The 16,505-nt window shown below is 40.0% G+C and overlaps 1 long non-coding RNA gene across 1 annotated transcript in view; it reads left to right on the forward strand.

Moving 5' to 3' along the window:
- Positions 1 to 643: 643 nt before the first annotated feature.
- The window catches only part of LOC142830040 (uncharacterized), a 31,259-nt gene continuing 15,397 nt past the window's right edge, over positions 644 to 16,505 (forward strand). Inside the window, exon 1 of the long non-coding RNA XR_012905053.1 lies at positions 644 to 758. This is a non-coding gene — a long non-coding RNA (uncharacterized LOC142830040). The remainder of the gene's footprint in view (positions 759 to 16,505) is intronic.

The following is a 16,505-nucleotide window of genomic DNA, read 5'->3' on the forward strand; positions in this document are numbered from 1 at the left end:
GGCAGATTGGAATGGGATCTACAAGTGCTAGCACACTAAGGGCATATGTACACCAGGAAACTATTTCAAAATAACTAAATTCATCTTATTACCATTTTGTAAAATTGGGAGTTAGCATTTCTCCACTACAGAGAAGCATCAAATTTAGTCTGAGGCAGGCTCCATTAATAAGGACACACTACCTCGCCTTTGAGCCCCAGAAAGCTGTGGGTAGTAATTAGTTCAAATTACTCTGGGAAGTGGTTATTTCAAAGCAGCAGCACTGGAGTGTCCACCCTAACACTATTTCGAAATAACGATTTTAAAATTAGTGTTATTTCCTGAGAAAAGCAGGGAATTACAGGCATAGTAGTGTGGACACTCCACTTACAAATTCAACCTAAGGGGAATTATTTCAAAATAAAGCCCTAGTGTAGACCAGGGCTAGGTGAAGAGCCACCTAAGCTAACTGATAGCAGGTACCTACAAGACAGATGTGTATTAGGCCTATCCCTCTCTCAGAAGTTGGCACTGCAGAGGCACCTATGTCTGTTTGGATTGCACTGACTGGAACCCTCCCCTAGGTGCTAATGAGCCGTTCTTGCAATAATAGTTTAGGCACCTGCCCAACTCCATTCAAATAGCTGGGGTGTGGCAAGAGCAGTGGGCCTCCCTTATAATATTTAGCCCAGTGGCTAGGTATTATTCACCTTGAATGTGGGGTACCACAGTTCAATTTCCCTTCACAATAAGGAGGAATAAGGGTTGCTATCTTTCAGGTGAGTTGTCTATCTGCTGGGTTATGGGATGATCTGAAGCGAGCATTCTTCAATCTCTCTTGTTGACCTCATCCAACTTTATATTAAGCAAATAAATATTAACTTGATTAAAAGGAGTGACTCTATGGTCCAGTGGCTGTGATATGCACCTGAAAGGTAGGAAACATCTGTTCAAATCCCTTTACTTCATTAGACAGAAGAGAAAATTGAACTAAGGTGTCATAACCAGGAGTGTTGACTAGCATCTGGGGATTAGGAGGTTAACTAATGTCTTTAGCACCTACAGATATCAGGTGGTCAGCCAATAACAATGCAGGTAGGAATTTCAAACTGGGACAGAGGAGTTTTTATCTTCCCCTCCTTTGTCTAAGAGCAGAGCAGTTTCTTCCAGGTATGAAGGGAGATGGAAGACACTTCTCTTTCCAAGAATGGACTTCTTCCAATGTATAAGTAGGGAAAAGTTTAGCTATTCCATCAGGTTTTGTTGTTTTCCTGCTTTGGGAATTTGGAAATGTCTGAGCTGATTAAGTGTTTGGTCTTTCTTTGTAACTAAGTTAGCCCGGGGGGTTTCCTTGATTACCTTTATCAAATGGTGGCTCTTTCCATCTAGCCACTTTACTACGCTTGCAACTGTAGTTTTGTTTTGATAATAAAAGTTTATTTCTCTTTTCTAATTAACAGGAATTGGTTGATTGGTGTGTCCTTGGACTCAGTGCCTAACTGCAAGGGCAGAGTCCATTGTTATCTGTGAATCCCCTCTGTTTTTCCCAACTTCGAGTAAAATGGAGATTGGGGCAGGGGAGAGTTTTACCTTAGGGAAGAGGTTTCCCAAGTGATCTCTTCCCTGGTTTTCTTGGAATTGCTTGGGTGGTGGCACGGATTTCTCCGAAGTCTGGGTATTAGAATTTTGGGGGAAATTTTTATACCAAAGGCTATAGAGACAAGGTTTTGGGGTGATCTTTCAGGCCCCCATTTCTGCATTTGTCATGTCAGAGTGGGGAACAGCCTTGACATAAGGTCTCTCAGAACCTTAGTGAGTATTCTAACTACTGGACTAAAGACTCCAAAGGAAAGCTGCCACCTCCTTCCCTTACCCCCTTGGCTATTTTGTGTGAAGTTAGGGGTGCTCAGAGCATGGCTACCATTGTCATGGTTCTCAGATCCCTTTGTGGATCTGGGCTTAGGAAGACTTGAGCTAATAAGTCCTGTTTAATTAGCCTTGTTGCGCTGCACTTATGCAGTGGGTGAGGGCTGATTGTGGAGGAAGGTCCAGCAGTAGAGGATTGATCAGTAAGAAGAATAGGCAGATTTCTCTTATCAAAGGTCAGGAAGTCTGATTCAGGGCCAGGAGCTCTCTGAGGATTCCAGTGAGCCTTTTGTAAGAGCATCAGCCTGCGTTAGATTCTGGGTGGATCAAGATCCAAGTAACTACTTACTGGGGGGTGTTATGACAGTCTGCAACCGCTAACACCTCCCCATAAAAAACGGGACTGATTGTTGACTCTGGATGGACTAAAGATTTCTTTTTTTTTCTGTTGGATTTTATTAAAGGGCTTTGTTACCTGGAAGGGATGAATTTCTTTAAGTGCTTGGTTGGAAGACTAAGTCCACATCACCTTGACAGCTGGATGAGGCTGGAGATGGTTATAGGGATGCAGAGGTAGAGCAGTGCTATGCTGGTTTTGTGCTATGAGGGAATGGTCCGAAATGATGACTCTTTCAGTACTATGAACTGTACATGTACCTGTGACATGCCAACACTTTCCAATGGAACTATGGCATTTCTGAAGACACTGTTGTGTTCTGCTCTAGTGAGGGCAAGTAGCAAAAGTTTAATAGAGGAAATATAGTTCCATTTCCAAAATATTGACTTAAAAACTTTTGTATTAGTAAAGGCACATAGATGCCTAGGGTCTGATCTAGTCACTGTTGAAATCAATTGAGGTCCTATTTTTTACTTCAGTGGGTCAGTTTCAGGACCAGAATATGCAAACACAAGATTGGATATCACCAATAGCGAAGTGGTCAGCCTGATGATAAATCCAGAATGCTTAATAGCCCCATGAAGGAAGAGGAAAGGGAACCAGAGCTGGATGAAAAGATCTATTGAACAAGACTTTCTGATAGTAAGTTTCAGACAGCGAGGCAAGAATTAGCTCAAGTGGAAATAAATGTTGATTTTTTTTAATTTTTTTTTTTTTAAGTTTGACCCATTTTCTCAGGAATGCCAGATTCTCATCTGCTTTAACTCAGTTGACTTCCGTGGAGTTAAGCCAGTGGAGACTTTCCCCTTCCTGAGTCCAGCACTAACAGCTGGCCTAGTGAGGAATGCAAATTGCCTGACTTGAAGCCCTCACTCAGGGCATATGATCATTGTCAGAGTGTATTGGTCAGATGCATTACAGAGCAGAATGAATTACAGGGAGAATTGCATCAGATCTGCTAAATGTATTGCTTGAGTCTGTGTTATACTATACTCTTACTGACCAATGTCATAACTCCTCTGACTGTAAGCAGCGTACATTTCTTAGGAATCAGTAGTGCTTTCTGAATAGTGTGGAATGCAGGTTAACAACTGTTGTTGGAATGGCTATGTGCGGTTGTATATATATTTGGTTTTTTAAAGGAAAAATGGCTGGTGGTTGCTGCTGGCAGATCTATGTACCCTGCCTGCTTGGCTTAAATTCCATTGTATTCCCCACAATGTCTCTTGTGCTTAACTTAAAGGTGACAAAAACATAGGCACTCAGTTCTCATTTGTTGACATGACAGAGCTGCATGGGTAACAGAATTCTCCAAAAAAACCCCGAAAAAGACACATGGAGTCAGGGATACATACCTGCTACCTCCATTTGTAAGATGTGGCTGGATTACCTACCCCTTGGGCTACTGATGGGTTGTAGGGATAACATATTAATGTATTGAAAATGATTCCTCCAAATGGAAGTGACTCCCCATAATTTGTTCCCCACAACTTAAAGTGTTTAGATTTATTATTAATTCTTCTTCTTCTTATTATTATTATTATTAGTTAAGATTGTTAAATATTTAGATTTATTATTATTATTGTCCCTTTAGAATATAATGTATTAGGTCATGTAACTTAGAACTGTTAAGACTATAATCCTATGTAGCCAGAAACAGCCCCCCCCCCCCCCCCCCGTGCTCCAGGGCATGCTCAAGCTTGTGCAAGGGGCTGCTTGAAATTGACATTGCAGAGATACCTTGTAACAATGCATTGTCAAGCCACTAACTCTGCTATGGGAGCCAAGCCCTGTAATTGACTAAGGGCATTGTTACTTAATTGAGGCCTGTTCTCTTTAAAACATTGTAACTTTATTCAGCACTCAGAGAATGTTTTAAGCAATACCACCCAGAAACTTTCTGTAACTACAACTTTTATTATTATACAAAATACTGTATGAATGTATGAGAGAGTGCTTGGATGATGAATGAATGGTTCTGAGAGGTGCCAGCCTGAGAATACAGCAACAAAGGGCTGAAGAAGGCGTCAGGTGCCAGTGCAACCAAAAGGTGTCAAGTGGAGAAACTGGAGGTCCACCCGATGAGATCACTGATGAGCACCTGGCAGCCACCCTGGAGACATCAGCATGATACAGCAATTTCCATAGACTGGCATAGGAAAAAATTCCTATAAGAACTGGACTAAAAAACTATGGAATCAGAGTCCAAGGTTCTGCTGCCAGCCTACCAGGAGCTTCAGATGCGCATCTGATCAGGACTTCGCTCCCCACTACCATCACTTGTGTACAGAGTACCTGGCCAGTATCCTGTCACAAGCAACTTCCAGGCTGGTAACTATAACAATACACAGAACCTGAATGAATGGATGAATGAATGTTTATATGTATAAGGGTTAAGTAGTTAAACAATGTTGTTTGCATCTATCTTTTCTTTATTATTATCTTTACAATAAATGTGGCTTTTTGCCTTATCCCCCTCATAAGATCCTGCTTGCTTTTATTTGGTACAACAGGGTATCATAAAGAAGATTCAAAGCTTTGTCTCTCGCTTTTGGGGCTTCATGTGCCTATGGAATAATAGGAAAGGAGTTGCCCCTATACTTCCCAGAGTTCAGAGGGTGAGATTCTGCTTGTTTTCCCTTTGGGTAGTGCAAAGGTGAGGGCAGGCTCCCTATGCCCGCCTCATACACATACTACACATCCATATAAGGCCCAGACAGAATGTGTCCCTATGTGAGTCTTCTAAAATAAAGCAATCCTTTGCTTTTTACTTACAACCATTATAAATACCTTTAAAATGGTTTATGCCCAAAAGCTGTATTGCAACATGCCATACTTAATGACAGGACTGTGTAAGACTATTTAAAAATGTGCTTTCTTTAACCTACTTGGGGAACATTCACAGGTCAACGGCATGGCTGTAGTACATTTTCACAGACTCTGCAAGAGAGAGAGCTTTTCCAAATGTCAATGCTGAGTGGTCAGTGTTGGAAATATTTCATGCACACCTCAAATAACTAAAGTAATCAGATTTTTTTTAAAAGACTTTGTCCCCAGAAGAGAATATCTTAGAGATAAAAATACTGACAAAAGATGATACTTGGCACTTGAATGCACTAGGGAAAAAATGCCTTGTTTTCACCATGACGAAAATGTTCAGGTTTTTCCCATCTCTGCTCAAGACTGAAATTAGTCACTTTTGCAAGCTGTCTTTACATTTTGTAAGTAATGATCTCTTTTAAGATGGTAAATATGTTGATTTTTAAGAAGTCACACTTTCTTGCAGAAAATGCACAAGTTGGACAATAATTTAGATTTCAATTAAAACTGAAAATGAATTTCATATTTACATTTGATTCTTGTGTAAATTTTACACAAAGAACTGCAGTAGAGAAACTACTAGTTCTCTTGGCAATTATATCCTCCCCACACTCTCTAAACCATTTGTTCTCCATTATAAATTGCTGCTGTAGTCATGTCAATGAAAATCAAACACAGCACAACCCCTGCTGCTACTATTGTTGCTAATGCTGGAGACATTATTGCTGTCGATTGGAAAAGTCAGTGGATGCTATCAATAGAAAAATGGTAAAACCTGGGACATCCTAATGATGGAAAATGACTGATATCAGAGAAGACTCATACAATAGCTGCCCACGGGGTTGTGCTTTGTTAACTATGTCAAGATACTGAAGCGTGTACAGTGAACGTTTGTAGCTAATTTAACATGGTATGAAAAGCTGCTACTGTTACATTATCAACTTTTCCTTTTAAAAATACTATATTATAGTCTTCAATCATAGACGAGAACATTGTGATAACACGATTGTAAGTCGTTGTGTAGAATCTCAGATATAATAGACCCTTTGAACAAAGGAGCTCAATGAATGACCAATATTTTTCATGTTTTCATTGACCTAGAATATTGATATCTGGTTTGTCATTCTTTATAGACCAGTGGTTGCAGGAAGGAAGAAAGGTCTATAATTGACCTTGTCCTCACAGTTTATGCATCTTACTCATATGTACTTGAATGTGTGACATCCAGTATCTCAAAAGTTGGTAGACTTATTCATTATGGACCATACAGAAAATGCAACCTACAATTTGAAATGTGGCCTTTCCGTAAGAGGTCACTGCAAATCGTTATGCCTTGTTCTTGGAGTTCAGCCTTTGAGGCAGATGAGCTACAACTATGGTTAACACATTCATGATATTCTGTTGATTAAAGAAACTAAAACTTGAAATCTGGTGACATTTTTGTGTAAGTCACCTGTGTAAGTAAGACAAATGGCTTTAAAAAAAGGAAGACCTCTCTGAGGTGGTGATGTTGTGTCTGGCTCTAATTTGGAAAAGTTAACTTAATATGAGATCTTCCTAAGACTAGAATCCATTGCACTAGTTAAAAGGAAAGGGGATGTATAGTTAAGGCCAAGGCTATTGTTTGGCTTTTTTTTTTTAATGTGATTTATAAAAGTTCCTGGCTTGAGCCCGAAGAACTTCTTCTGTAGCTTTTATTCATTACTACTATGACTTACAACTAAAACCAATAAAATGCCCACCATGCAGTACCCAGAGATGAAGCTTTCCCAAAGCACATTTCTTTCACATGTCAAGACACACTGACTAGCATTCTTTATATCACATTAAAGAAGAAAATATACACTCTGCTTATGATCTAGCTTAAATATTTATTTAAATGGGTGACAGTTAAGGGTATGATTTCATTTTAAGACATTCTTCTGCCAAGAGGCGTTTAAACACAAAATTATTTTATGCACTAAGAGCTAGATCCTGCCCTCTGTTGCACTGGATGAAAACTTTCTACTCCCTCTATAGGCGCAGCAGGTAAAATGTATCAAATCAATTATTTTGTAATGAATTATTCACTTGGCTTTGATGGTGTGCACCCTCCTCTCCCATTGACTGTATTTAATCTAGTAGTTATTTAAAATTCCACTATGCTTATTCTAACCCCTGGGGGCATAACCTAAAAGCATAACATTACCTTGTTCAAATACACTGATGAAGCTCTGTTGGTATATTTTGTAACTTACATTTTTAACAAGACAGTATTGCTCAAAAAACCCTCTTTGAAATCTGCCACAAATTCTCTGTTGTAATCTTAGTCAGTACATCTTCATTCTTCCCCCATCCCAGCAAAAGACTGGGCCAATAGGTGAGGAGGGACAGCTCAGTAGTTTGAGCATTAGTTTGCTAAAACCAGGGTTAAGAGTTCAATCCTCCAGGGGGGCATTTAGGGTACTGGAGCAAATCTGACAGGGATAGCACTTACCTCTGCTATGAGGGCAGTGAAGTGGACTTGATAACCTCTCAAGGTCCCTTCCAGCTCTGAGACAAGTATATCTCCATATATTTTTATTAGAGCTTGTCCTTATGGCTCCCAATTGTTGGCTGTCAACCATGGTAGATAACGAGTTCAGTGAGTATGCAGCTGCTTTCCCTGATTGTATAAGGAAGAGGGAACTATGATCAGTTATCTTGAATGCCCCACAGGAACACCTCACAAGAAGTTCTCAGTGCCATGTGTGATTGGGGTCCCTAGAGCAAGGCCCGGACCACACAAAGATTTCCTGTTGCAAAAATTAAAATTTCTTGTTAGTGGAATCTTTTTCAGCTACTGCACAGCATTCTTAGGGTTTCACAGCAAAGCAGCATTAATATTCACTAAATTAGTGTCAATTGCTCTGGGATACCTAATGCAAGGGGGGGAGGGAGAGACTGGAGAAAGGAGAATAGAAATTGCTGCCAGTTAAACAGCAAAGAAAAATGAAACATTTTTTTTCTAGTTTGTAATCAAGTAATTAACCTAAACTGTCATTAGCTTTAAGCATACTAACCTGGGTGTATTGCAAAGGTAAAAAACAAGAACAGATGCCTATGGCTTCACATGTGGTATTATTTGGCAGTTACTACTTCAGAGACCAATCCTAGTCCCAGTTGAAGTCAGTAGGAGTTTTGCCAATTACTTTAATCAGATCAGGATTTGGCCTTCACTTAAAAAGGAAGCATGAGTTAACAGCAGTCAGTATGTAGGCAGTGAACAATCATGAGAGACGCTCCTGACAAACACGGGTCTAAATCCTGCGATTCTTGCTTTGGCAGAATTCACAGTGAGCTTACTGAGAAGTGGATAAAGTACTGGATTTAGACCACAGAAAGAAGTGATGAAGTGTAAATAATATATTGATGCTCTCTCCCACTAACAGAGAGAAGATGAGGTGACAGAGCATTACACAGAAAATGTTGGCAGTCTTAATACAGAGTGTGGGCTGGTTACATGTACATTATTATTCAATTTATCTTCATTAGTCATACTGAGCGAGATAAGGGGACGGGGAGCGCAAGGATAGAGTCTTTAGCATTTGAACAAGCAGACAGTCTGCGGCAGCCTTCTGGGCTTCATGACTGATCTTGGTAAATTTATGAAGGATATGACAATGAGACTTCCTGCAATGGCATGCAGCTATCTGTGATTGCTAGCAGCAAATATCTTCAACAACTGGTGATGGAACAGCAGATGGGGAGGACACAGAGTTACTAGAGAGGATTCTTTCCTACATGTCTGGCTGTTGGGTCTTGCCCATCTGTTCAGGGTCTAACTGATTCCCTTATAAGGGACGGGGAAAGAATTTTCAGCTGTGTCAATTTGCAGAGCCCCTACGGTGTTTTCAGCTTCCCCTGCATCATAGAACATGGGTCACTTGCACGTTTAAATCGTATAAATGGTGGAGTTTCTCTAACTAGAAATCTTTAAAACCTGATCTGAGGATTCAGTAACTCACTCAGAGGTTATGGTTCTATTAAAGGAGTCAGTGAGTGAAAATCTGTGGCCTGCAGTGTGCAGGAGGTCATACTAGGTAATCAGGATCTTCTGGCCTTACAGTCTGAGCCTGGGAATGATACCTGCCATAGACATGCTGAAATTATGTGTTTGATAGCCAGAGGCTTGGAGGACTTTGCAGTAATTTGGATCCTTTGTCGACCACTCCTGTAAACCTCATTTCACGAGGCATAAGGGAGTGGTCAACAAAGATGTTCCTTGTTGACTGATCCGTGTCTTGACTCGCATGCTGTGCCAATGATCAGCTGAGCCATTTTTATTTTAATTAAGTTGGAGATTATTAAATCCCCACTTCATTGACTATCGGGTAACCTATTTTACATGCCTCTGTCAGCAGAGGCAGGTAATCTAGACATACCCTTGGACTGATCCAAGGGTTTTTAAGACCGTTTTTATGTTCTTATGAGATCATGCACCAGTGCTACTAGGATAGTTTCACTTCCATATCCCACCATGAATCTAGACTGTGTGGGTCTAGAAATGTTAACTCCAGTTAGATGGGCTTTTACTTGGCCTTTTGTAAGATAATCCATGGGCTGACTCAGAAGTGACTGGTTTGACACAGGGCAATATTTGGCTATGACTAAATTATCTAGAGGAGGTTTCTGCAGCATTGTTCGGACTATTGCATGTGTGAAAAAGGAAGGAAGGGTTGCCTTCCTGAATGAGGCATTGATTATTTCAGTCGGGAGTGGTATTGGTTGTTTGTCACTTTTTCACAAACCAGAAAGGGCCTGGATGTATCCATATGTTGACTTGCAGATGAGGGAATGGGAGGATCCGATGACCATGATCATATACTGTAGCTTGGAGACTTTCACAGTGGTAGGACAGCTTTGGACTCTGCCTTTGTCATCCTCACTGAAGGCTTATAGTCAGGTTCTCTTGGCCTGTAATATAGCCACGGCATAAGACGTATGCCTCAGAACTCAGTTTTGTTTCATCCTGAATCAGCCTGTGTTTTCCTCCATCCCTCAAGTTTCTCCCCCTTTCTTTTCATCTGCCTTGCGGTGTCAAAAAGCCAAGGCAATCTGTGTGGCTGTTGCAGATGAAGGTGATGTTTGATAGTCAGCATTTTCTATGGCTGAGGTGAGTGTAGAACGGCAATCATGCATTGGGACCATAGCTCTTCTTTTTGTAAATGGGGTTGCGGTGTCCTCAGCAGGCTTTGGAATATGTCAGCATCCATAGGTCTCCATGATCAAATCAGAATTATTGCCCTTTCTTGTTGCCAGGGTGCTTGAAGATTTCCGGACACTGTCGTAATGAAATGATGATCAGTCTGAGACAGTTAAAAATAATAACATAAAGTGATAGAAGACTGTTCAATGAAGGAGTTTGTGGTCAGCCAGAACATCTCTGTCACTTGGCTGCACATCCTACTCTTCCAGAATTTCCAAGCGACAGCAGGGATGGGATACACATTTTCCTGCTCCAAAAGCACAGGCCTTACCAATTTGAGCTAAAGAAAGTCTTATAAGGTCTATCACTTATAGCTGTTTAGTAGAAGGAAGTGATATATAAATATACTGGCCTTTACATATCTCTTGTACCTTATTCAGTTATTGTGATATTTTGAAAATATTCGTAAAATGCTTTGGGGTACTATAATGAAGGGTGAGTTACACAAGTGTGACATGGTACTGCTTGTCCAAAAATATGATAATAGTTATTCATTGCCAGAAAATACAATTGATTCCAAGTGCTTAGCAAGATTCAGGGAGGGATTTGATTTATTTATATATATATATATATATATATATATATATATATATATATATATATATATGCACAAGACTATTCCTAGTTGTAAGGATAAGAATTTTTAAACCAAGTCAGAACTTTGGTTTGTAAAGACTGGCTCATTTCTACCAGCTGATGATCTTTTTAGACGGGTTATAAAGTTTTTTGCATCACAAACCAAAAGCAGATAACATCATAGCTGCCTGTTGGAGGTTTTTTTTTTAAAGTAGTTAATACTGTCCACTGATTCCTGGAAGAGGGGTCACAGATCTGATCCAATATCACAACTCCTGCATTCCTAACTAATGTTTTTCATTTCTCTACCCTCCACTTCCCATAGGAGATGTCTATATCATGAAAGAATTGTTTCCATAGGGGTGATGAGTCAGTCTAGATTTATTTTATTCTCCGACATACATAGGTGGCAAAATCCATCTGCACAGAGTAGTTTAGTATTTTATAAGCACACAGTAAGGAAACTACTCTGTTGTTAAATCTAAGATGGCATTTCCATTCTAAAACAATATTTTCAGTCACTTTTAACTTACACAAATGGACATTATTAGTATTACTCTAATACTTAGGTGCCCTACTTATGGAGTCCGACTCATTTGTGCTTGGTATTGTAAAAACACAGAGCAGAAACACTGTGGCCAAAGCAGATTGGCATCGTGATCCAATGAAGGCAAGCATTGACAGCTCCAGAGCACAAGAGACAAGATAGGCAGAAAAAAATTGACATGAAAGGCCTTCAAAGTGAATACAAGCAACTTGTGTGTGATGTGATGGAGTAGGGGGAGAATTGGAGGCATTCAGAGAAAGTGGTGCTGTGGTCAAGGCCACAGATTTAAAAAAAAATAAGCCCAGAAAAAAAATTTTTAGTGTTCAATTTTAAAAATTCATGTTTTTTATTAATATGAAATAGAAAACAAATTTTCAAGTGCAAGAGAAATTCTCTGAGACCCTAATTTTCACTTACGTAGCTCAAATGACCGAGTTAAAGCTTAAAAATTTAGACAAATAATTTAGGCACATATAGACAAATAATTCTGAATAAGGATATATCCTTTGCTTGGGGGGGGACTGAATTAGATAAAACAATGGATATTTTAAAATATCATTTGAGAATAGATAGTTCACTTATTGCTCTAATTGCAGAAAGACATGCCCAAATTTGATAGCCCACATGTTCAGAAGTGAAGATATTTGAAAGAAAAAGGTTTTTACATGTAATGTGTACTCATTCTTTTACATGCTCAGCAAATACATATTGAGTAATACAATACGAATGAAACATTGAATTTTTCAGTAACCTTGGAAACATTTATGTGGCATTTTGTGTGATTACTAAGTATATGTAGGGTGAGTTAGTAAAATAAACTATTGCAGTATATGTGTACAAGAGAAGGTAGATTTCAAGTGCAGGAGGAACTTTACATTTTCTGATGTTTTTTTTTTCATGATGTACTCTGATTTTTCTTTTTCAACTTGGCACGATGTTTTCCCCTCATACCAACACTCCAGTGCAAGGGATCGTCATTAACTTAACCAGTCTTATAGGCCCTTGAAGATCTTCAGTTAATATTTGTTATTGACAGAAACAGGACAGGGTGAAGGCATAGAAACTATAGGCCCCAGAACCTGGAGTCACTTTATCAGGTCAGAATTAATTTAAAAAAAAATTGTTTCTGATCTCCTGGGATGTGAAGAAAAGCTTAAAAATATTACCCATGTAACTCAGTGACATCTGTATGAGTTGTAGAGATTCTGATTCAATCAATAGCTCCAACAGGTGTGAACTATCTCACTGTCTGAAACATGATGTTGTCCCAAAGAGGGCCAGGGCAGGACACTAGTGTCATGTCAGGCCCACTTTTGTGCAAGATGCCAGTCTAGAGGTTACAAGGGAGGCCTACAATATTCACTTTTGTTCAGTATTGAGACAGGTCTCTATATTCCCCATTTATCATGGCCAGAAATCGAGGTAACAGTAATCAGTTTAATCATTGCCCTCCTAGGGGAATATAAGGGAATTAATATCCCTTTAGCTATGTTCCAGTCATGAGTCACTCCAGTCAATATCACTGACGTGATGCTAATATTTAAAAAGGGCTATAGAAGCGATCCTTGCAATTACAGATCAGTAAGTATAACTTAGGTACCAAGCAAATTAGTTGAAACCATAGTAAAGTATAAAATTGTCAGACACGTAGAGAAACATAATTTATTTGGGAAAAGTCAACATGGTTTGTGTAAAGGCAAATCATGCCTTACTCATCTACTAGAGTTCTTTGAGGGCGGGCCAACAAGCATGTAGACAAGGAGTAGCCAGTGGTATAGTGTACTTAGATTTCCAGAAAGCCTTCGACAAGGTCCCTCACCAAAGGCTCTTAAGTAAAGTTAGTAGTCCCAGGAGAAGAGGGAAGGTCCTTTCTTGGATTGATTACTGGTTAAAAGACAGGAAACAAAGGGTAGGAATAGATGGTAAGCTTTCCGAGTGGAGAGTTGCAGAAGCTGTCAGAAGCCTGTATCCCTAGAAAAGGGAAAAAAATTATAGGCAGGTGTGTTAGACCAAGCTGGATGAGCAAGCATCTCAGAGAGGTGATTAAGAAAAAGCAGAAAGCATATAAGGAGTGGAAAATGGGAGGGATCAGTAAAGAAAGCTACCTTATTGAGGTTAGAGCATGTAGGGATAAAGTGGGAGAGGCTAAAAGTCAGGTAGAGTTGGACCTTGCAAAGGGAATTAAAGCCAATAGTAAAAGGTTTTATAGCCATATAAATAGGAAAAAAACAAAAGAAGAAGTAGGACCACTAATTACTAAGGATGGAGTGGAGGTTAAGGATAATCTAGGAATGGCCCAATATTTGAACAAATACTTTGCTTCAGTCTTTAATGAGGCTAATGAAGATCTTAGGGATAATGGTAAGTTAACAAATGGGATTGAGGATAAGGAGGTAGATATTACCATATCCAAGGTGAAAGCCAAACTTGAACAGCTTAATGGGAGTAAATCGGGGGGCCCAGATGGTCTTCATCCAAGAATATTAAAGGAACTGGCACATGAACTTGCAAGTCCATTAGCAAAAATTTTTAATAAATCTCTAAACTCAGGGGTTGTACCATTTGACTGGAGAATTGCTAATATAGTTCCGATTTTTAAGAAAGGGAAAAAAAGTGACCCGGGTAACTATAGGCCTGTTAGTTTGACATCTGTAGTATGTAAGATCCTGGAAAAAATTTTGAAGGAGAAAGTAGTTAGAGACATTGAGGCTAATGGCAATTGGGACAAATTACAACATGGTTTTACAAAAGGTAGATTGTGCCAAACCAACCTGATCTCCTTTTTTGAGAAAGTAACAGATTTTTTTAGATAAAGGAAATGCAGTGGATCTAATCTACCTCGACTTTAGTAAGGCATTTGCTACAGTACCACATGGGGAATTATTGGTTAAATTGGAAAAGATAGGGATTAATATGAAAGTTGAGAGGGGGATAAGCAACTGGTTAAAGGAGAGACTACAGCGGGTCATACTGAAAGGTGAACTGTCAGGTTGGAGGAAGGTTACTAGCGGAGTTCCTCAGGGATCAGTTTTGGGGCCAATTTTAATTAATCTTTTTATTGCTGATCTTGGCACCAAAAGTGGAAGTGTCCTAATAAAATTTGCAGATGACACAAAGTTGGGAGCTATTGCCAATTCAGAAAAGGATCGGGATATCATACAGGAAGATCTGGATGATCTTGTAAATTGGAGTGATAGCAATAGGATGAAATTTAATAGTGAGAAGTGTAAGGTTATGCATTTAGGGATTAATAACAAGAATTTTAGTTATAAGCTGGGGACACATCAGTTGGAAATAACGGAGGAGGAGAAGGACCTCGGAGTCCTGGTTGACTATAGAATGACTATGAGCCGCCATTGTGACATGGCCGTGAAAAAGGCTAATACGATCTTGGGATGTATTAGGCGAGGTATTTCCAGTAGGGATAAGGAGGTGTTAGTGCCATTATACAAGGCATTGGTGAGACCCCATTTGGAATACTGTGTGCAGTTCTGGTCTCCCATGTTTAAGAAGGATGAATTCAAACTGGAACAGGTACAAAGAAGGGCCACTAGGATGATCCGAGGAATGGAAAACCTGTCTTATGAAAGGAGACTCAAGGAGCTTGGCTTGTTTACTCTAACCAAAAGAAGGCTGAGGGGGGACATGATTTCACTCTTTAAATATATTAGAGGGATAAATACCAGGGAGGGAGAGGAATTATTTAAGTTTAATACCAATGTGGACACAAGAACAAATGGATATAAGCTGGCTAGTAGGAAGTTTAGACTTGAGATTAGACGAAGGTTTCTAACCATTAGAGGAGTGAGATTCTGGAACGGCCTTCCAAGGGAAGTAGTGGGGGCAAAAGATCTATCTGGTTTCAAGATTAAACTAGATGGGTTTATGAAGGGGATGGTTTGATGAGATAACATGATCTTGGTAACTAATTGACCATTCATTATCAGTGGGAAATAGGTCACTGGAGGGATGATAGGAGTTACTATAGAGAACTTTCTGGGTGTCTGGATGGTGAGTCTTGCCCACGTGCTCAGGGTTTAGCTGATCGCTATATTTGGGGTCGGGAAGGAATTTTCCTCCAGGGTAGATTGGTAGAGGCCCTGGAGGTTTTTCGCCTTCCTCTGTAGCATGGGGTGCAAATCACAGCTGGAGGATTCTCTGCATCTTGGGGTCTTCAAAGTATTTGAAGGCTTCAATATCTGAGATATAGGTGAGAGGATTATTCTAGGAGGGGTGGGTGAGATTTTGTGGCCTGCACTGTGCAGGGGGTCAGACTAGATGATCATAATGGTCCCTTCTGACCTTAAAGTCTATGAGTCTAGTGGTGTCCCCCAAGGGTCTGTCCTTGGACCAATCCTATTCAATCTATTTATAAATGAAAGGGGTAAACAATGAGGTGGCAAAATTTGTAGAGAACACTAACCTGCTCAAGATAATTAAGACCAAAGCAGACAGTGAAGAGCTTCAAAAAGATCTCACCAAACTAAGTGATTGGGCATCAAAATGGCAAACGAAATTTAATGTTGATAAATGTAAAGTAATGCACATTGGAAAAAATAATCCCAATACATACAATATGATGGGGACTAATTTGGCTACAACTACTTGAGAGACATCTTGGAGTCATTGTGGATAGTTCTCTGAAAACATACACTCAGTGTGCAGCAGCAGTCAAAAAAGCAAATGTTTGCTTAAACAAGGGAATAATACAGAGAATACCTTATTGCCTCTATAAAGGTGTGCGCAATAATTTTTGACCAGGAGCCACTTAAGAAAATTTTGAAGTGGCTCAGGGCTGCCTCGGATGGGGTGTGGTCTCTGGCAGAAGGGATAGGGACAGGACACTTCCGTGCTTCCCTGCCCACAGAACCTGATTGGTCTGTGGGTGGGAGAGAATATGATGTCTTTGCCCCTGCCACCCACACAGAGAGAATCACTAGCTGTTCTGAACAGCTGGTGGTTCCCTCTAAGCACCCCTGGTTGTGGAAGAAGACTTTGTGCGCTCCCCCCACCCTCATCCCCAGGTCAATCAGAGCTTAGGGGCAGGAGCACACAAAGTCTGCCCCCGCCATGCAAGAGAGCACCACGCTTAG

This window comes from Pelodiscus sinensis, chromosome 6, assembly GCF_049634645.1.
Source record: "Pelodiscus sinensis isolate JC-2024 chromosome 6, ASM4963464v1, whole genome shotgun sequence".
Classification (NCBI taxonomy): domain Eukaryota; kingdom Metazoa; phylum Chordata; order Testudines; family Trionychidae; genus Pelodiscus; species Pelodiscus sinensis.